This window comes from Megalobrama amblycephala, linkage group LG11, assembly GCF_018812025.1.
Source record: "Megalobrama amblycephala isolate DHTTF-2021 linkage group LG11, ASM1881202v1, whole genome shotgun sequence".
NCBI lineage: Eukaryota > Metazoa > Chordata > Actinopteri > Cypriniformes > Xenocyprididae > Megalobrama > Megalobrama amblycephala.
Window position 1 is genome coordinate 7727082 of NC_063054.1, and position 22473 is coordinate 7749554.

General features: G+C 38.4%; 1 long non-coding RNA gene across 1 annotated transcript in view; it reads left to right on the plus strand.

Moving 5' to 3' along the window:
- Positions 1 to 2678: 2678 nt before the first annotated feature.
- The window catches only part of LOC125279049, a 49637-nt gene continuing 29842 nt past the window's right edge, over positions 2679 to 22473 (plus strand). The window contains exon 1 of the long non-coding RNA XR_007187303.1: positions 2679 to 2990. This is a non-coding gene — a long non-coding RNA (uncharacterized LOC125279049). The remainder of the gene's footprint in view (positions 2991 to 22473) is intronic.

Below are 22473 nucleotides of genomic sequence, written 5' to 3' on the forward strand. Positions count from 1 at the left end.
CCCTGCTCCTGGGTCAGACATAATAACCCGGTGTTTGGGTAATTTTTGTGTTACCCATATCCTGGGTCAGACATAACAACCCAGTGTTTGGGTAGTTTTTGTGTTACCCAGATCCTGGGTCAGACATAACAACCCACCGTTTGGGTAGTTTTTATGTTACCCAGATCCTGGGTCATACATAACAACCCAGTGTTTGGGTAGTTTTTGTGTTACCCAGATCCTGGGTCAGACATAACAACCCAGTGTTTGGGTAGTTCTTGTGTTACCCTGATCCTGGGTCAGACATAACAACCCAGTGTTTGGGTAGTTCTTGTGTTACCCAGATCCTGGGTCAGACATAACAACCCACCGTTTGGGTAGTTTTTGTGTTACCCAGATCCTGGATCATACATAACAACCCAGTGTTTGGGTAGTTTTTGTGTTATCCAGATCCTGGGTCATACATAACAACCCAGTGTTTGGGTAGTTTTTGTGTTATCCAGATCCTGGGTCATACATAACAACCCAGCGTTTGGGTAGTTCTTGTGTTACCCAGATCCTGGGTCATACATAACAACCCAGCGTTTGGGTAGTTCTTGTGTTACCCAGATCCTGGGTCAGACATAACAACCCAGCGTTTGGGTAGATTTTGTGTTACCCAGATCCTGGGTCAGACATAACAACCCAGCGTTTGGGTAGTTTTTATGTTACCCAGATCCTGGGTCAGACATAACAACCCAGTGTTTGGGTAGTTTTTGTGTTACCCAGATCCTGGGTCAGACATAACAACCCAGCGTTTGGGTAGTTTTTATGTTACCCAGATCCTGGGTCAGACATAACAACCCAGCGTTTGGGTAGTTTTTGTGTTACCCAGATCCTGGGTCAGACATAACAACCCAGCGTTTGGGTAGTTTTTATGTTACCCAGATCCTGGGTCAGACATAACAACCCAGTGTTTGGGTAGTTTTTGTGTTACCCAGATCCTGGGTCAGACATAACAACCCAGCGTTTGGGTAGTTTTTATGTTACCCAGATCCTGGGTCAGACATAACAACCCAGCGTTTGGGTAGTTTTTGTGTTACCCAGATCCTGGGTCAGACGTAATAACCCAGGGGTTGAGTTATCGTCGGCTTTTTGTGAGCTCATCAGGAGAGAGCAGTGCAGTTCTATCAAATTGTTGCATGTCTTCAGTAGGGATGCACCGATCCGCCTTTTTCACTTCCGATACCGATCCCGATACCTGGGATTCAGTATCGGCCGATACCGATCCGATCCGATCTTCAAGTAATAAGAAAAGCGCTAAATTACCTAATAAACTGTATGCCTCACTTAGGGCTGTGACGGTCGGCATGACAACCGCGCCACCGCGGTCGTGGAGTGTCACCGGCGGTAGTGTGGCGTGTATATAATATATAATCTCAAAGGTCGGGTTAACCGAGAATTTTCCGTCATTGATGGAATTTTTTTTAGCAGTGACGGAAAAAATCTGCAGCCTGTCCGTCATTTTGACAGATTACTGAGGCTGATGTAACTTAACTGTAATTCCCACCCTGTCCAGTAGGTGGTGAGTGCGCTCCAGTGTGGCAGCAGAGCGCGAGTTCAGTCTCCAGAATAAAATGAAAACGATGCCTTTGATTACACACACCCAGTTTGTCCATTTTATTATATATTATATTATAATACTTATGCTTACATAAAGTTTCTAATCCGTTTTGTTTTAAATAGTTTTTATTTTTGTTGTTGCTGACTAAGTTTATGGTCAATGAATGGCTTTTCCTACGTGACATTGTTTACAACACTGATTGAACTGACGTGATACAGATTTCGGTAAGCTACTGCAACTTTCAACATATTTTTTGATTTTCATTCATGTTTATTTCCTTCTGTAAAGTAGTAAAGAAGAAGAGATGATCACGTTCACTCACGATCCTCAAAAAGTGTTGAGATGAGATGTAAGATGAAAACTGAAAAGTGACGCAGACTTTAACTTTTCATAATACTTTCTTTTCATAATATAAATAATTGCATAGCCTATGCCTATTTGTTTATCTTATACGTTTGTGAATACATATGAAAATGTGGACGAAATCAGAAGCTATTAAATGTCTTATAATTAAAATATAAAAATTAAAATGATGCAGCAACATATGATAGATAGGACAGAACAAAAAAAATGCTATTAAACAATCTTTCATTGCGCAAAAATATTATAATATGAACGGCTCCCATGAGCGGCACAAAGCGCTTTTATGCGTATCCCGTGTGCAGAATGATGTGCTTGAAGCACCATGGAATCAGCGCGCAGCGGCAGCGCTCCGCAGTGAAAAGTTCAAAGCACAAAGTGAAGAAATATTGATGCGTATTGTATTACCGGTATCTTGATTAAGTATAATAATAGAAACATTGATTCATCTTGGAGAGAGTTTCATTGTGTTGACTGTCGTAACTGAACGCGACACGCAGTCTGAATGCTGAATGGAGAGTGACTGACAGCCGCAGCGGAGGGAGGCCTTTACGTGAACTTTAATTTAACAACTAAAATATTCATCTGTACCTCAAATTAAACTATGGAATGGCTTCAGAACACTTGGAATATAGTGCACAGAAACTTTATGGTGCTTTTTAATGTGTTTGTGCCTTTTGTGTTTGGGTAGATTTTTGTGTTACCCAAATTTTAAATTATGTAAAAATTTGTTATTCTGTATATTGTTACATTTTATGCAAAGCAACATACAGGGTCTTTTCGCGTAATGAAAAGCCTGATATCTTGCATAAAATTGTATAATTTTATTCAAAAAGTTACAGAATATAAATACTTAGGATGCTAAAATATGTTCTCAGAATTGTACACTGATTATTTATGAACAGGTTATGGAGCAAGTCACCGCATTTTTTGGCTATAAGTGAAACACAGGGCGGCGGTCTGAAGTTAGCAGTTTCCCCGCTGAACACGAGCCATCTCCGGCACAAGATCCAGTGCCGTTACAGTGAAAACAGTACAACAGAGACTGGTCAATTACACTTGAATTACTTCTAAATGTTTCATTTTTACTTCTATCATTTGTTAAATTAGCTTAAATGTAGGCACCGTGTATTTAAAAAAAAAAAATGATATAAAATATGCTATACAATATGATCAAAAATAAAGGAATTATCATGCAAAGCAGTGTTATCACAAAAAGCAGTACTTTTATGTTGCTTTTGTGTTCATTGTATTTATTAAAAAATATTGAAAAATATTCTCAGTTTCTGCTTTGCGTTTCAAAGAAAAAAGAAATTTATACTGGCTAAGAAAGAAATTAGGGTGAATTTTAATCTTTGGGTGAACTTTTTTTTTTTCTTTTTTTTTAATTGGCAATTATAAATGGAAATTATAAGAGCCCTTAGCATGAACTAAATGCACAGTGACTTTCTTCTGTTTCTAACTGAATAAACACTGGTCTATTGACTGGTCATTGATTAGGGCTCTAATTGCAGTGCAGTCTTCAGTTTCACAGAGAGTTATACTTTACTCAGAAGATTAAAGATTCAGTCGTCCCACATTGATCAGAAGAAAATCCTCAGATCCAGCATAATTAGAGACACAATGCATGAAGGTCAATAAGAAATAGTGTATCTCACTACAGAGTGTCCCCCTCCGCTTTGTGTTATCTTCTTCACTTGAGGATGAGAAAGTGCTGTGCTGTCCCACTTTTCTCAGTGTTTCAGCACAACTTAGAGTTCATTATACTGTACTAATTGTTCAATCATTTGTGATCTCTCTATGGATTATTCAAACAGGCTTTCTTTGTTCTCCAGTAGCTGTACAGGGTCAGGATTTTCTTGGTAGAACAACTGGTTTGGTAGTAGATTAGGAGATTCGCCATGCAGAAAAGTGGTCAGTGTGTGTCAAGTGTGTATTATATTTTAGAAGAAAGTGTCACTGTGCATTTAAGGGTTCATATAATTTCCATTATACCACAAAGTTACAATACAAGCATAATATTATTTTTATAAGGCTATTATGTCGGTTACTGTCTGCTATTTTGCCATGTGCTTGTCATCCATCCATGTGTTTAAGCACACAGCTTCTGACATGTTTGTTTGTTTGTTTGTTTGCCATGTGCTTTATGCTTTTTGTTTGTTTCTGTGTGCCATGTCTCTCCTGTCAGTCTCTCATCACAGTCCCGCCCCCTTGTTACCATGTTATAAGTTCATATGCCCCACCAGCTCTTGAAAGTTGAAAATATTTAAAAAAAAACATAATAGATCCTCTTTAATCTGGATTGATTCATATTTGTTGAAATTAGGCAAATATAAATTGTGTCCATGTGAAATCCTTAAAGGTGCCGTAGAACGTCTTTTTAAAAGATGTAATATAAGTCTAAGGTGTCCCCTGAATGTGTCTGTGAAGTTTCAGCTCAAAATACCCCATAGATTGTTTTTAATTAATTAATTGCCTATTTTGGGGTATCATTAAATATGAGCCGATGTAGGCTGCGGCCCCTTTAAATGCTCACGCTCCCCACCCACGGAGCTCGCGCTTGCCTTAGAGCAGTGCATAAACAAAGTTCACACAGTTAATATAACCCTCAAAATGGATCTTTACAAAGTGTTCGTCATGCAACACGTCTAATCGCGTAAGTATGGTATTTATTTGGATGTTTACATTTGATTCTGAATGAGTTTGATAGTGCTCTGTGGCTAAAGCTAACATTACACACTGTTGGAGAGATTTATAAAGAATGAAGTTGTGTTTATGCATTATACAGACTGCAAGTGTTTAAAAAATGAAAATAATGACAGTCTTGTCTCCGTGAATACAGTAAGAAACGATGGTAACTTTAACCACATTTAACAGTACATTAGCAACATGCTAATGAAACATTTAGAACAATTTACAAATATCACTAAAAATATCATGTTATCATGGATCATGTCAGTTATTATTGCTCCATCTGCCATTTTTGGCTATTGTCCTTGCTTGCTTACCTAGTCTGATGATTCAGCTGTGCACAGATCCAGACGTTAATACTGGCTGCCCTTGTCTAATGCCTTGAACACGGGCTGGCATATGCAAATATTGGGGGCGTACACCCCGACTGTTACGTAACAGTCGGTGTTATGTTGAGATTCGCCTGTTTTCCGGAGGTCTTTTAAACAAATGAGATTTATATAAGAAGGAGGAAACAATGGTGTTTGAGACTCACTGTATGTCATTTCCATGTACTGAACTCTTGTTATTCAACTATGCTGAGGTAAATTCAATTTTCAATTTGATGGCACCTTTAACAAAACTTACTTTTATTGGATTTTTATATATATTTTATTTTATCCATTTTCCAAACTGCAATGTTGTATTATTTTATTTTACGTTACTTTTATTTTATTTTATTTTATTTTATTTTATTTTAATGTTTTGGACTGGACAATGAAACAAAAGTGGCCAACAAATGCCTGGAAACACCTACAACTGTTTAAAAAGCATTGAATGATGTACATTCATGTTGAAGCCATTTACATGACCAAGTGACATGACCATCTCATTTCATGAGTTCTGTAAAAGTTTAAAAAGACTCATTTTCCTCTCTGTTTAAGAGCTTAAGGACTTTTGGAGTTGTAAGTATATCACAAGTCTGTCAGGAACATAACTGCTGTGTTTAATAGGAAGTGTTGGCACTATTTCTGGGTCCTATAAAAGAAGACAGATGAAGTACTACTGCAGTCCCACATGTCATCAATTATGAACCAGATTTGTTATAATGAACCTGTGTGTGCATCATGAAATCAGAGCTTTTTAAAGAAAAAGTGTTGTACGCCACCTAATGTTTAGAATAAATCACAGACACTAAAGACCAATAACAGGTCTGGGATAATATCTAACTTCCCATTGGTAGTATTAGCAAAACATTGAACTAATTCATTTTTAACAACCTGGAGGCGGTTTCGATGATCTGTCTAACTGTAGTTCTTGATCCGGATGGGCCAAGGAAGGGGAAATATCCTTTTAATTAAACTATGAGTGAATTAAAAATGGCCCCAGTGGGAGGAAGCCCCATAAAGCATGACTGAATCACTCAGTTCTTTCAGACATCTCCTCCCACTGCCTCTAGTGATTTATATTTTCATCAGGGAGCTGCTTATTGCTTTGTGCTCCAATGTGAAGAAAATGTTGATGAGTACTGAGGAAACATATTTTCAATCTTAGTTCAAAACTGAGTGACAACGTGTGACAATCCTCATTATCAACTAATCAAATCCAGTTGCAGATTGCACTGATAATAAAGTGTGATAATACCAGGGTCAGAAATGAGCCAAAAATACACCAGATCCTTAAAAATGTGGAGCTAAAAAAGCCCAACTAACAACCCCCCCTCTCTTATTTTTTATCTGTTGATGTATTTCATAATATTCCAGGCCTGTTAATCGAATATAAATGTAATAGAATTAATTACATGATATGCTGAGTTACTTAATCATTTCAGAAAATATATTGATATGCGGATTAACGCGTCAAATTAATTAGTATTTACTGAGAAAATCCCCCGGATGAAGTACACGTACAGACAGATGCCTCAGATTATTATGTAGCATCTCACTTTAGTTTCATTTTAAGACAATCCAGGCACATTTGGAAAACCTGCCTGTGGCGACATTGAGAAAAATGACATTACGTTGCTTCTTGCACGTTTCACATCACTTTTAAGTGAAATTTCCAGTGAGTGACGTTAAATGTGTGTTCGGTTTTATCTGAAATAGATGAACTCGATTCTGGCAAAATTTTATTACGTTGGTTGTTGTACAGTACGTATCATGGCAGTTCGGAAATGAAATGTCCAGTAAGTGGTTCTAAAAGATTAATGCTCAATCATGTTTGAAAATAACATACCACCTACACTAATGCTGCCTTCATGTGCTATCGGAATTATCATAAATAGGAGTTTCCTAGTTAAAAATTGGACATGAACACCCTCTCAAGTCATATTTACCAATAGGAAGCTTGGAGATAATTTTGATACCCAAGTTCCCGAGTTGGGCAGGCTATAAACTTTAAACATGGCAGAGAAGAGAGCGATTGCTGCTGTGACTGGTATTCTTTATTAGCTTTGTCCACAACAACTTCATCACCTTGACTTGTTGCTAAGGTAGAGCATATTTACATACATACATGAATAAACATTTTTTTTTTAAGATTTATTTTTTATTATGATAGGACAGTGATTAGACAGGAAGTGAAGTGGGAGAGAGAGAGGGGGACAGGATTGGACCACGAGCCGGGACTCGAACTTGGGTCGTCGAAGCGACCCATTTTATGTTTTATACACAGCAAACATATGTATTTGACAGAAAATCCCAAATTTATTAGCAAGCTATCTAGATATCGTGGTTAATAATTATATGGTTGTCAATGAATGGGATGCTAAATATCATTTTGGCTATAAGATTTTCCCTATAAATTAGTACTCCATTCCTGTACTCCATGATTCCTGTTCTTTCCAACAAAAGCACCTGAATGCAACAAGCTTGTAATCAAGACTTCACAAAGTAGGAAAGTAGGATATTTTTGATAGCAAATGAATGTAGTAAATTAGCACAAAACAAAACTCTTTAATTAACTAATTAATAAATATTTGGATCAGTTAATAGAATAACCAAAACAGAGGCCATGTACACACTGTAAGTTTCAGGAGGGACAACCACATTTAAATGTGGGAGTGAATCCCCTAACTTATCAATACATGTGTGTATGGAACACAACTCACTCTTGAAACTTTGATGATTGACAGCTTGGAAACATCTAGGGTATTATTGTAACCCTCATTCCCTGAAGTAATGGGGTCTCGCCTGGAAATCACATCCAAGTTGTACAAAACGAGCCAATCGAGATTGGCCAGTGAGATTTTCATACCGAGCCACACCTACCTGGCACATACAGGTATAATAAGACTGTATAATAATACTCACTTCATTCATATTTTGCTGAGAAGCCGAGACAGGGAACCCGGCCATTCAGCGGTGGTTCGGGGCTATGGCAAGGGGACATAACATCTCCGTTCCCTCCTTCAGGGTTACAATAGTAACCTAGACATTCCCATTCAGTTAGTCACGTTACATCGATACTGACGTAATGGGGCGACTGAACTGTGCTACGAGTGTTGGAGACGCAGATGCTGGCAACCCGCGGCGTGCCTTACAACAACAGACGCTCACAAACTTCGTAACCTACCCAGTGCCTGAAGTAAGCCCAAGAGAAGTCCTCCATACCCTAGGGGATGGAAGGGACAAAGTCTTACTCAGAGAATGGTCGAAGCTGCTGTTCCTACCACAAGGAAGATTGCTTCGGGACTCAATTCCCAGTTTTTCAGCCAGGCCAAAATGCCACCTTGTGAGATGGGAGCATCATGAAAGCACACTTTGTTGACATCTCGCATCTCTGCAAGGTTTAGCCAGAGGTGGCGTTCCTGGACCATGACGGTGGACATCGTCTGGCCAAGGGCCCGTGCCGTGACTTTTCTCACCCAGAGGGCAAGGTCAGTCAGCATGCGCGGGTCCTGCATCAACCCCGGCTCAGAAATACCCTTGTGCGTTGCTTTGACCAGCAGGATGGCCACTGCATGCAAGAAGGAGGCGGTCTGTCCAGCAGCACCATGAGGCTTAACAGATCACAGATGATTCCTCCAGGTGGCAGCACTTTGCGGGCATAAATGCACTGCAATTGCACAGTCCACCTGAGGAACCCCCTGACCGCCCCACAGACGAGGGTAGTGAAAGAGGAAAAACTTTGAACAGATTTTGGCACTAATGTACCTCCATACTGCCAAAATTAAAATTGCTGTTTTCGGAGTGTTCTTCTGATAGCAACTAAAATTGCTGTCATTTGCTCAGAAATTTACTCTCAATAGATGTGAATTGGAAAGAGCGATCGCTGTACAACCGCTCGGCTCCGAAGCAAAAGTATGAATGAAGTGAATATGCCAGTCCTATTATACCCGTATGTGCCGGGTAGGTTTTGCTCGGCATGTAAATCTCACTGGCCAATCTCGATTGGCTAGTTTTGTACCACTTGGATGCGACTGGGCTCCCAGGCGAGACCCCATTACATCAGACTGACTGAATGGGAACCATAGTGATGTTCTGCCATCTTGGGAGTTTGGTTACATTATTCTGACCAAAGTAATATTACAGTGACAAAACACTCATTATTTCCATCAATTTAACTAAACACAGTCGACGGAGTTGTCATGTTTTTTTAATGCTTGTACAGCGTGTTTCCCCCAGAGCACACTCTTTCTGTGTTGCCATAATCACTAATTATAAGCGTTTTGGGCTTGTTGTTTAAGCTCGGCTCATAAACCGATCGGCTTTATGGAGTTATTAAAGTGAGCAGACACGAGTCACAATATTTAGTTTTTTTATTTTCAGCATAAAGCATTTGGATTTATTTCAGTTTATTATGGACTTGTTTTTGTTTGCTGATTTTTCTAGCAAGATCTGGCAACACGAATGAGTCAAGACTCATGCTTTCCCTGTGATTCACCGCGCATACAGAAGAGAGACACATCTCCAATGAATGTTAAAAAACGTCATTAACAACTAGTTGTTCAGTTTGGTTCCGTACACACTGCATACAATTTCTGTAAATGCGATTGTTGCTACCTGTATTTTTCGGGAGTTAATTCAGTTGTAGAATGCGAATTTAGCTGCAGTGTGTACAAAGCCAGAATAAAGATATGGAAACGTAAGAGTCAGTTAACCACCTAAACAACCCTCAGTTTCTTAATTCAAAGCACCTTGCTAACAAGTGCTAACCTTACTAACAAGAAATGCAGTCCCAGGAGAAAGTCTTGGTGGTTCAGTAGTTTGATGGTGGTGAACTTGCAACAGATTCTTCCGGGTTGAAGAATGATGAACTTCAGGGTTGTTTATGACTTGGTTGCGGTCGAGAGACGAATGTTACAACATGGTTTGCAACATGGTCTCAAGTGCAGTGCTGTACCAGGTGAGCTACCAAGCAACTTTACTATATCAAGTTAAAAACATCAAGATGCTGTTTTGGAAACAGTGAATAATAATGGTGCGAAACACTAGCAGAAATCAGATTTTCATTTCAGCCCAGTTCTTTTCTGCGGTCCAGCTGAATTCTGACTTGATCGCTGCTGGAATCCAATGGCTGAAGAGACTGTAAGTAGAGCAGCGCAGTCGTGTATGAGTTTGTAACTACAGAGTGCATCACAAAAGGGCTGTGGAATGAGTCACTGCGGGCTTCAGGTCTGATGAAGGATCCTCTCTTGTATTTGGTGTGAAATGGAAAGTGCGTGAATGGTCTCCCTCATGCTAGAGAGGGATGTGCGATTCATTAGCGTTTGCTTTGTCGTTTCATGCCTGCTTTTCCCCTGACGCGGCGCTGGCACTATTAGCCCTGGCTGAGCTGTGAATTCAGATTGCCAGGGCAGACTGGTGGCCTGAAAACTCAAACCGGCTCCTTTCTTTAATTAGTGTTTTTCAGACATCAAATTATTTCTCTCTTTCTTTGTCTCCCAAGACCCAAACAGTTGGAAGTTAATTATTAACACTCACACTGCAATACCCTCTGTCAAAACAAGAATAAAAGTCACAATGAAATCTCTCTCACACACACACACACACACACACACTTTTCCCAAAATTGCCATATGGTTCATTTAGATAACCATCTTACATAGGTTTAACTGGATACACTTCTTAATATTCTTTACTTAGTATAATTTCTGCAACATCCAGACTGATGTCTTCTCAGATCAACAACATGTATTAGAAATTTGATTCAATGAAATTTAGAGCAGTTATTTAGACTGTGCTGTTAGTATATATTGTAGGAAGGATGATATTTACATATCACTTCAACTGATAAAAAAAAAAAAATTAGGACACATTTCCTGTTCCTTTCATCTCTTGCTTGTAACAGTTGGCATATTGAAGCAAATGTTAAAGTCGGGATGAAAAGGAAATTGTGATTGTATTGTCTTCCATATTGAGAAATATATCTATATGATTCCTATTATTCCTAATATTCCATTAAAATAAGAATTGTTCATTTTGATTTAATGTAGACTTTAAAACATTAAATGTGTGATTTCAGTGTCACTAGTGAAACTAAACTGTTTTTTGTTTTTGTTTTGATTTTCTTTTGTTTTGGGTTTTGTTTTGTCTTGTTTTGTTTTGTTTTGTCTTGTGTTTTGATTTTGTTGTTTTGTTTTGTCTTGTATTTTCTTTTCTTTTCTTTTGTTTTGATTCAAACATGAGTTTAGGGAAGGACTATTCACTTGTCTGAACACTGAAAGACAGATGGAGTCAAACTTGTTTGAAAACATTATTTTCACACACAGTTCTGTTTGGTGGCACAGAAATTACACACTTCACCATCTAATAATAAAATGAGTAATGAATAAAAACAAGCAGCTGAAACTCAAGCCTCATCCATCTCTTTGCAGAGGTTATTTGTGGATATTTAATTGCATGCCGACTCATTAAAATGAAACCAATGCTTGGATTGATTTTTTGCAACTGTCATTTTATTTGGCTGCAAAGTGATAGTGAGACGCTGTGCGTGGAGGAAAAACCACATTGTAATTCCATTTTATCAGTCAAGTACAACAGCTGAGATGCACTGCTGTTGAAATAAATTATTTAAGAGAGACAGAAGAAATATCCCAGTTCCTCTCTACAGTGAGAGTTCCTGGCTGACTGACTCACAGTTTTATTTGCCGTAAACCAATGTTTTCATCATGAATATAAATCTGTTGCCTATTCATTTTCTGCATGAAAAGGCAATGATGTTTATTATCTTTCTGTATAATTAACTAAAATTATAAACTGATGTGAAAATTCTATATGCCTGTCATCTTTTGTTGGAGATGATTAACTATATCATCCACAAACAGATTCATGCAGAAATATTTAGGATCCAATATGAACATTCACAGTGCAGTCAGCTGTCAGCTTTGACAGTTATACCAACACTATCTCAAGACCAAGTTCGAATTTTCTTTACGAGGTGGCTAATTCGTACAAGTTCATACAACCTCATTTCGTACGAATTTATACCAATTTGTCTAAACCCCAGTGATGGGTAGGTTTAGGGGTGGGGTTAGGAGTAGGTCATTCGTATGAATTCATACAAATTTGGCAAACTCGTAAAATACAGGTACGTAGAATTTAGCAAAAAACATACTAATTCATACGAGTGAGGTCGTATGAATTCGAACGAATTAGCCACCTCGTAAAATACGTAAGAATTGCAGTGAGATCGGTTTGATTATACAGGAAGCAATACTACAGGTTTTTAGGCACAGTTTAGCAAGCCTTACTTCATGATTTTTAGAAGACTGGCAATATAGTGTTTTTCTATTGAATTATCACTGGTTTTATGCATTTTTACACGCGTTTGTTGTTGTTGTTTTTGTTGTTTTAACGTGGCTCTGCTGCTTTTGTTTTAGATTCATTGCCATGTCCAGCGAAGAGATTTGTTTAACGGCAATTTACTAGGAATTTATTAAGACAGATCATTAGTTCATTATATTATTTGATTTAAATGAAAAAAGTGGAAAACATATCATCCATGATTATATTAAAATGACTTAATGCCTGGCCTTGCAGTCAAAGTTATTGATGGAAAACACTAACTTAAAGGTGATAGTTCACCCAAAAATGAAAATTATCCCATGATTTACTCACCCTCAAGCCATCCTAAGTGTATATATCTATCTATCTTCTTTCAGACGAACACAATTAGAGATATATTTAAAAATATCCTGGCTCTACCACGCTTTATAATGGTACAGCTGTCTGCTGGAAGCTAGTAATTATACTTAATAAAGTTTTAAATATAGATATTTTCCTTACAAAACCCCATTGCTTCACTTCAGAAGGCCCTTATTAACCCCCTGGAGCCGTATGGATTATATTTATGATGGATGGATGCATTTTTGGGGGGCTTCAAAACAGGCCCCCTGTTCACTGCCATTATAAAGCTTGGAAAAGAGCCAGGATATTTTTAAATATATCTCCAATTGTGTTTGTCTGAAAGAAGATAGTCATATACACTTAGGATGGCTTTAGGATGAGTAAATCAATCATAGGATAATTTTCATTTTTGGGTGAACTGTCCCTTTAAAAGTGCAGTATGTAATATTGATAGCTAAAGGTTGAAATGGGTACTGCAGTCCAAATTTATAATATTGGAGAGAGTTGTTTCCCCAACCCCACCCCATCCCATCCTCTTCAGACTTGAGGCTTGCCAGATTGAGGACATGCAACAGGAATGAAAGCAATTGACAATGGAAGGCGAGGAGACTTACACACTGAAAGTTGATTTATTCACGTTTTAATACGCTTCAGTTCATGAAGATATTTAGATGGATGCCGAGGCTTTTTAGGTGGGGTAGAATCTGTAATCTCTGACCCAGTTTATTTGCTGATATGCTTTTTTCCACCAATTGGTGTCGAAATATTATTAAGTAAATTGGCAGTGGTCAAAATCACACAGACCAAAACAAAAACAGACATTCCGACACAGAATGCACATTTCAAAGTAAAATGACTGGCTGTAGCATTGTTTTTCAGAGAAACGAGTATGTGAACTTAGCATGTTTCCTAAATATCTGCAAATATATTGTGGTATTTTTATACTTTAATAGTCAAAAATGACATACAGCAACTTTAAGATCTTGTGGAGACTTCACATATTTTCCACAATGATTTCAGTGCTTGCATGATAAATGAAATGAGACATTTAATATGACTTTAATCCTTCACTGATATTAAAATCTCATAAAAAACAGAAGGCTTGTAGCATTAAGATAAAACTTCATATTAAAATAATAAAACATTCATCAAAACAGAAACTGAGATGAATAAATTCATGTTTTTTTAGGTTGCAGCTTCATAGTTTGGGCTTTAAATCAATTTCTTCATCCGAAATGGTTCTTCAAGGTTGTCTGATAGCAGTCCAAGTACTTTCTACATAACTATACAGCAGCAAGATAAATGTGGCTTGTGTATTGATTCCAGAGCATTGTATCAAAGCTCTTTTGGTTTGTGAGAGAAACAACAATACAGCTTGTGTTGTGCCATCGCCTGAGGATGTTTTAAGCTTCTCTAAGCTTTAAGTTATCGATCTCTTTGGACAAGTTTGGCCTCAGAGGATCACTGGTGGGTGACTCAAGCATTTGTTTTTAGTCTTTATGAACTTACAAAAGAAACTGGAAATTGCATTGCATTGAGAATATTGTACGTTTTCTATCTGAGTTTCAAATGTCCATAGTCAGTTTCTTATTCATAGATTAGCCTTCCAGTTCCAACACTGAAAAAAGTTTTGTACAAAGAATTTTAAATGCTGAAGAAAAAAATTAACTTTTTGCTGTTGTTTTGTCCACTGTGCTCTGGCTTAAGAGACCTCATTTTCATAACGCTGCTCATGTCATGCTCCTGCCTACAGTTTGGTTTAAATGACATCATAAAATTTAAGAGGAGAATCATGCTCATATCAATTAAAGCAATGGATATAAAAGCCATCTGCACCTTTCCAAGCTGTTAGTTCTTATGCATTTTAAATGACAGTCTTTTGTAAATTATGGCTTCATGAATTTTGTCCTCATTATTTTAAAAGTGAAAATAGGAGCATATGTTGAGAATACTGGAGTGGAAATTATTGATATGACAAGCCATTTGCATGCAATTTATGACATCCAATGCTGAACACATCTTTCATTGTTAGTAAATGCAGTGCAAACCTAATGAAAATGAAAATGCTTCTATTTTGCAACTTTAGTTTATACAAATTTAAATTTAATGAAATTATTTTCATAACAAATAAATACTTTACCATTCAAATGTTTGGGGTTAGTAAACTGGTTGGTTGATTGGTTGATTGATTGATTGATTGATTGATTGATTGATTGATTGATTGATTGATTGATTGATTGATTGATTGATTGATTGATTGACTCCATGTGACCGACCTTGGGTGCAGCACATCTATCAAAGAAACATGGTCATTTTGTGTATAGCACTGTTCTGTATTCATGTGCAAGGCAAGTTTCAGCATCCTAACTGTCAAAAGATCCTCCCTGCTGCTCATCATGACAGGATCCTATGTGTATCTGACTGGCTTCGATTGGCTTAAACTCCCAAGAAACAAAAGGATGCAGCTACAGCAAGAAGAAGAGAACCTAAACAAAATGTGCTGCAGTGATTTTTTTTGACATGTCAAGTCATATAGGGACAAGGCACTTTTTCCACAATAGCACGAATTTGATTTTGTGTCCAACTGAGTTTTAAAGAGAGAAAGATCTGATGTTGTACACTGGAGAACATCTGCATCAAATAAATATATAGAAAAAAACAGTTAGGACTTTAATTATGGCTACATTTCAATTCTAACAAACAGTCTCCACCACTGAAAATATTGTAGAAAGGAAAGAAAGACTGAAAAACAACAGTATCCTCCACTGTACTGTATACTGGGGCTTTAGATTTAAGCCTGGAGGAGCCTTACAGGGCCTTACATCAATGGACTGACAGGAAAGGAAATACATAAAACAAACATATGCACCAAAGTAAATTCAAAGTCCTTTTGAATATAAAAATACATTCTTGAACTGATCCTAAAAAAATGAAATGACAGAATGCCTTACAGTAAAGCACTGAAAATGTGATATAGGACTGAAACATATGAAACTTTATGTTGACTATAGGTAAATATCGAAATGAAATGAAATGGTGGCTTTTACATTATCGTTCAGTGAAGCAGAAAATAGGAAAGCTGCCTCGTAAGGCAGCACAGGTTTACTAGAGCAGAAACTAAAGTTTCCAAGGAACCACCAACATGGCTATTAATAAATAAATGCAGGTTACAGTGATAATCCAGTAAATGGCAACAAGTAGGGGTGTAACGATACGCTCAGGTCACGATACGATACGTATCTCGATACGGAGTTCACGATACGATACGTATCACGATATTTTGAACAAAATGAAACTGAAATTCAAACAAGATTTATTAAAAAAAACATGAACAAATTTCAATAATTTTCCTTGTTGTACATACAAGATCACATTTCAATAAAATAAATAAATATAAAATTTTAATAAAAACCTTCTGTATTCAAATTAACAGTTGAATAGGGCTGTCTGTCACTGAAAAAAAATGTTACATTTAACATGAACTTAGAATTATGAATAGGGGCCGTTCACATATCGCGTCTAAAAACGCGTGGAAGGCGCGGCCGCACCGCTTCTCCTTTCCAAAGCGCTTGCGCTCCCGTGGCGTCGGTCGTTGCTATGCAACCATGAACTGAGCTCTCCAAGAGGATCAGGATGTTTCTGCAAAGGATAAATGATTTCTAGCCCTTGCATTAGTTTTACGACGAGATATATTGATGGAGATAAGATATAAAAAACACCATGTGCAGCTATGATCAGCTGTTCGGCTGAGCTTTTGATGTTTTGTTACGGAAAGGCCATAGCTGATCGGTTGATTCTTGTCACACGACCTGCGGTGCGCTTGCGGCATTCTGAGAAGTTGAGAATTGCATGCGCGTCGCGACCGCGTTGATCCCATTATGAGCGCGCCTGCCGCGCGGCTACATTTGAAAATAATAACTGACTTGCACGCGGAAAAGACGCAATATGTGAACGGCCCCACAGAACTTCTTAAAGCAAAGCATCGCAAGCGTCTTTTGCTTTTCTGTGAGCACAGCTGGTGCTGTGCACTGCGGTGAAAGAAAGCCACGACTTTTCTCACGCGACCATGCAAGAGACTGACATGAGAAACGTTTAAACCTGCTTGCAAGATTCAATGTGTGCCCGAAACACTTACTGAACTAGAGAGCTGATTGAGACACACCATCTACGATAAATCGTTACACCCCTAATACTTATAGTAATTTAAAAATGTGGTAGCATTGGATCTGGACAGGAAGGATAACTCTGGGAGTTGGAAGGGGTGTGTCGCGATTCTGCCTTCTCACATCGCGATACAGGTTCGTGGACCTGCGTATCGCGATTTCGGTTTCATATCGCATATCGTTACAGCCCTAGCAACAAGGGACTGTCTTTATGAGTGAGTCATTGAATCATTCATTCACCTTAATTGTTAAAGTCTCCTTGATTCATTTCGGAACAAAAGAATTTATTGGCTGCATACGAAATCACATACTTCCCTACTATACAGTAGGCGAAAAACAGTATGTGACAAAAGAAGTAAGTCCAAATTCACAGTATTTCTTAAAGGGTTAGTTCACCCAAAAATGAAATTTATGTCATTAATTACTCACCCTCATGTCGTTCCAAGACCTTCGTTCATCTTCGGGAACACAAATTAAGATATTTTTGATGGAATCCAAGAGGTTTTTATCCTCAATAGAAAGCAACGAAATTACCATATTCAAGGTCTAGAAAAGTAGTAAAAACAGTGTTAAAATAGTTCACATGACTACAGTGGTTCAACCTAAATGTTATGAAGCAACGAGAATACTTTTTGTGTGCAAAAAAAAACAAAAATAACGACTTTATTCGACAAATTTGTCTCTCCCATGTCAATCTCATACACCATGCAACGTCAACTGGCGGCCCGCGGGCCAAATCCGGCCCGCCAGAGATTTCCATCCGGCCCCCAGAATAATACTGAATTCAGGAATAGCCTTGTAAGAGGAAAAAGTTTAGGGCTGGTCCGAATACCATTTTTTGATGAACATCGACTATTCGAAGCTTCGGAGAGAGGGGCTGAACATATTTTTCTCTCTAATAAAGGCAGGAATCTGTGTCTGTATATCCGTTTGCATTTTTATTATTTCGAGAACCGTTCATCCAATCGACTTCACAGGGGAGTGCAGTGTCGCATTTGGTGCAATATAGATGGACACGCGAGACGCGACACATTCAGAATTAATAAACTTTTAGTAAACTACAGTTAGAGCAGCGCGAGCGGGAAGCGGCGCACCTCACGCGGGCAGGGCTTATGCTCCGAGAACGGACACTGCACTAGTGATATAAAACGCACACACACAGGTCTGTTAAATTAAGCAATACTTTTAAGGTAGTCTAATAATTTTCTGACTAACAAATTGACACAGAAATTTAAACAAAGAAAAACGAAATTAAGTTAAATTAAAACGAGATTAATTTAGATTGATAATAACGGGTAAAAATGCTAATACATTTTGTCTATTATTCTATTTTCCACAATGTCAAAGCAACAAAACACAAGCTCAGACATGCACAAACTCCGCTGTTCTGCGCTCTAGCCAGAGAACACTCCCGTTGCTGGAACACGCGTCGGTTCTATTTCTAGCATGCACGCGTTTTCTGCGTGGCTCGAGCGCGCCTGAGACGCGTGTCTCAGTGTGCAAACTCCAACCTGTTAAATATGGGAGCCGAAATAAAAACGGACACGCCACGCAGCTGAGTCGCTCACGCAGCCAGTGTGTCGCCGGCCTTATTCAAGGGGAATGAGAACCGTTTTTTATTTTTAATCTAACGAAACAAAAAGCCTTCTGAAAAGTAGCTTGTGCCATAGCCTGCCTTCAGTCAAGAATGACGATAAACGCGTTCTCTCATTGAACATCTTTTATTGTTTCACGTGCTCATTTTTTCACAAATGTCAAAATTTTCCTTGCCTGGGATTTGCGCACAATTGCGTGACAGTGATGGACAGCTTGAAAGCCTCACAAATATGAAGCCTAAAATATCGCTATCGCCCCCTGGTGGCTTGCTGCAGTACAGGTAATATGTAAAAAATAACATAAATTTGGAATTAGAATTAGTATATCAAATAATAACATACAGTATTAGGATACAATTCGAATTTTATTTTATATTACGAGTATCTGGCCCTTACAGAGTCTGCAGTGAAAAATTCTGGCCCTTGGACAAATATAGTTGATGACCCCTGTCATACACAGTTGACGTAGTGAACGCAGTTCAGCGCTTCTGTGTTTACGTCCGAACGCAGCACAGTATTGGCCAGCTCCTGTGTCACGATCACACGCATGCGTCGTGCTGGTCGTTATTTTTGTTTTGTTTTTGTGCACAAAAATTTCATGTCGCTTCATAATATTAAAGTTGAACTGTAGTCACACGGACTATTTTAACCCTTAAATGCATGACTGTTTCGCCAATCATTCTTACATATTCAGGTCTTTATCGACCCGGATCTATATCTAACACGGAAGGATCTCTACCTGTCGTGATAATATAAAACTCCTCTGATATTAGAGTAACAATTACAGAAGAATAAAATAAAGCATATTTTGTTACCTTTTGGAGCTTGAAAGGGCTCCGTTTGAGTAGATGTTTTATGCCATCATCTCTGTCCTCGTCAGAGCTCATTTCCCAGTAAATTCAGCAAATAATGGGCTATTTTTATGTTTGAGGTCATGAATATGAGCCCATTCTTCACCAGATTCATCCAGCAACAGTTACAGTCATATTTGATTGCGTTCAGTACTTGCTCTGCAGTAAATCGCTGAGCCATTTCATGTTTTTCTTAGTCTTTCGTTTTCTGTCTAAATGAGTCGTCACTTCAGCATTGTGTATCAGACATTGCCACCTTGTGGAATAAAGGTGAATTGCACTTATTCCGTCATCTAAGATTCAATTATTGTTGTGCAGAAAAAATATATGTACACTTATACACACCTCGGGTCGTTTGCGACCCTATACAATTTTTACAAAAAATGAATACAAAAACAGGCATTCTTTTATAATTTTATGATATTTTTCTTGTTATATTCTTTATAATGAATTGATTGAGGAATACCAAAAAGGCTGATGTCTAACTTTAAAAAATGAATGAGGAGGAGGGTAGTGAATGATGTCCCGGGTCACTAAAGACCCGAGGTATGCATTTAAGGGTTAACAATGTTTTTACTACTTTTCTGGACCTTGAATGTGGAAATTTTGTTGCTTTCTATTGAGGATTAAAAAAAAAACTCTTGGATTTCATCAAAAATATCTTAATTTGTTTTCCAAAGATGAACGAAGGTCTTACGGGTTTGGAACGACATGAGGGTGAATACTTAATGACAGAAATGTAATTTATTGGTGAACTAACCCTTTAAAAGAGTAGGCAAAAAGTAGCCAGATGACCTACTTCTTTGGGAGAGGATTTATGAATGTCAGTGACGCGGCGCAACTGACGCTGGTAGGTCACGTTATAAGGGCAACATGGTGAATGTAGTAAGTCCAGATTACATTCATACCACGCACATTCATATTATGAACATACTGTAGTATCTGAGGAACGACAGACAAGGGAGGCTTCGTTCTGATCTGTTTTAATCGGAACGCAGAACAACTGCAACACACCCGCATCAGACTAACTAACTCTCTCTCCGCCTCTCTTCCGGGCTCATTAACTTCCTGCCTTAACCCTAGAACTGCGGTGCAAAATAATAAACAGCAATTTCAAAAACAATTACAAAGATTCTGTGTGCTACAATACTTTTTTAGCCATCGCAAAGTAATTACTTATTTAAAATAAGTACCCCAATAGAGTTTGTGCAGCCACTGTTTTTATAAATGAGTCATTGAATCATTTACTCACTACTGTGTGTTGTTCGTTGTTGCAAGTGGTTATGCTGTGGCCAAGGCCTAAAAGAGTAGGCCTAATGTTGTGTCTAAAATGTATGTTATTCAATATTAACTTCTATTTACTGAACTGTTGTTTAAAAGCATCACATTCATGATCATGCTGTAATTGCATAGACAGTGAATGTATGTTTTAATTTCAATAAAACAACAAATAATAGGGACATGCAAATTAGCTGATATTTTGTTTAAAAAATCCTATTTATTAATCTTCTTATTTTAATTGATGAAGTTCAGTATCATGTGAATTATAATGAAGTCATGGGGGCACACACAGCATGCATGGCAGCGTTTCCTGAGAATAACCCAGTGCTGAGAGTCTATAGTGATTGACAGTGATCTTGGTCTCCTGTAATGAGCCACACTGGGAAGCTGGGTATGCGAGTTTCCTCTCTGAAGGATCCCAGTGAGGGTTTGTGTGTCTATGGGAGCAAATGAAGTAAAGCAGCCACAGGCAGAGTCACACTTCTTCAGCTGCTCAATCTCTCCACATTATCCTCCAATAATCCTCAATTCCCATCTCATCACTGGTCGGAGACCTGACCCCCTTACGGATCTCTGTACCTCACTCACAGACAAACCTTAGAGGATTGCTGGATGCTTGCAATTGATAGTTAAATTTCAAACCAAGAAATTTAGTGCACTTCTCTAGAATTCTCTACAGTTATAAATGATCAAAAGTAGGAATTCAGATGGGAAACCAGTGAGTTCAAGGAGAAAATTTAGCCTGGATGCCAGCCGAATTTAGCCCCGCCCACAACATTTTGAGGTTCGGGGAGTTCGGTCTGGACTCGATCCATAGAGGAGTAATTATGCCCGAACAGAAACTGTTCGGACCAATCACATTGTCAGGGCGATGATTGACAGATTATCACCAGAAACGTAATCAGCCACGTCATCAAAGAGCGCTTGGGGAGTTTGATTGACAAGCGATCTAACCAATCAGAACGCCGCATCCGCCATTTTGTCCGACAAAGCAGTCAGGAGTTAGAAGATTAACCTCGGTGGAGTTAAACTTAAAAAATTGTGCATATTGACGTTCTTTCCGCGTTTGAAACAACATTCATTCTCATGTTCATTTCATGTTTATTTGATGCTATAAATGGACTAGTAGGAAGAGATGATTGGTTAACGAGCCTCTTGAGCTGAGGCGCTACAGCAATCTGTCACGATCATGGTCACAACCCATTAAAGAGCCACAAAACGGTTTTTATTGTTTGAATTTTTTTTAATAACTACACAGTTTGAAAGCTGGGACTTTGTTTAATATCATAAGTAACCTGCTCTGTCTCGTCTGTCGATGTGTTGTCAGTTTCCTCTTTGCTCCGCGATGTATTTTCCACTCTGTGTGGCGTGACAGCGCCTACGGCTTGTCGGACAAAGCAACAGTAACTAAGGGGGGCGGGTCTTTGCGAAAGGTCAATTAGTTTACAACAATGATGGCTGTTGAAGAACTGAGATGTGTAGATTGCGCCATCGCGTCCGTTATAGAAGATATCGACAGCGCATTAATTTTAAAAAAGGAACAGAGGACCTGCGATTCAAGGCATTTGTCGATGGGAAAGATGTCTTTGCCTGTCCTTCCTACGGGATTCGGCAAAAGTTTGATTTATCAGCTGGCCCCGATGGTCGCTAAGAAGAGTTCTGTTGACAACTATGCGTCGCTCAACATACGTCACTTACTCTGTAGCTCTGATTGGTTGTAGGTCTATCCAATTGAGGTCTTTCCTGGATCAGTTGAAATACGCCCCCATAATCAAAGCCCAATGGAGCAGTATCAGACTCATATTCAAACTAGAATTGAGTATGACCACGTCAGGCTAGAGAAAATTATCACCGCAACCAAGAAACACCAACATTTTCAGGCAAATGTAAAACATAAAAAGT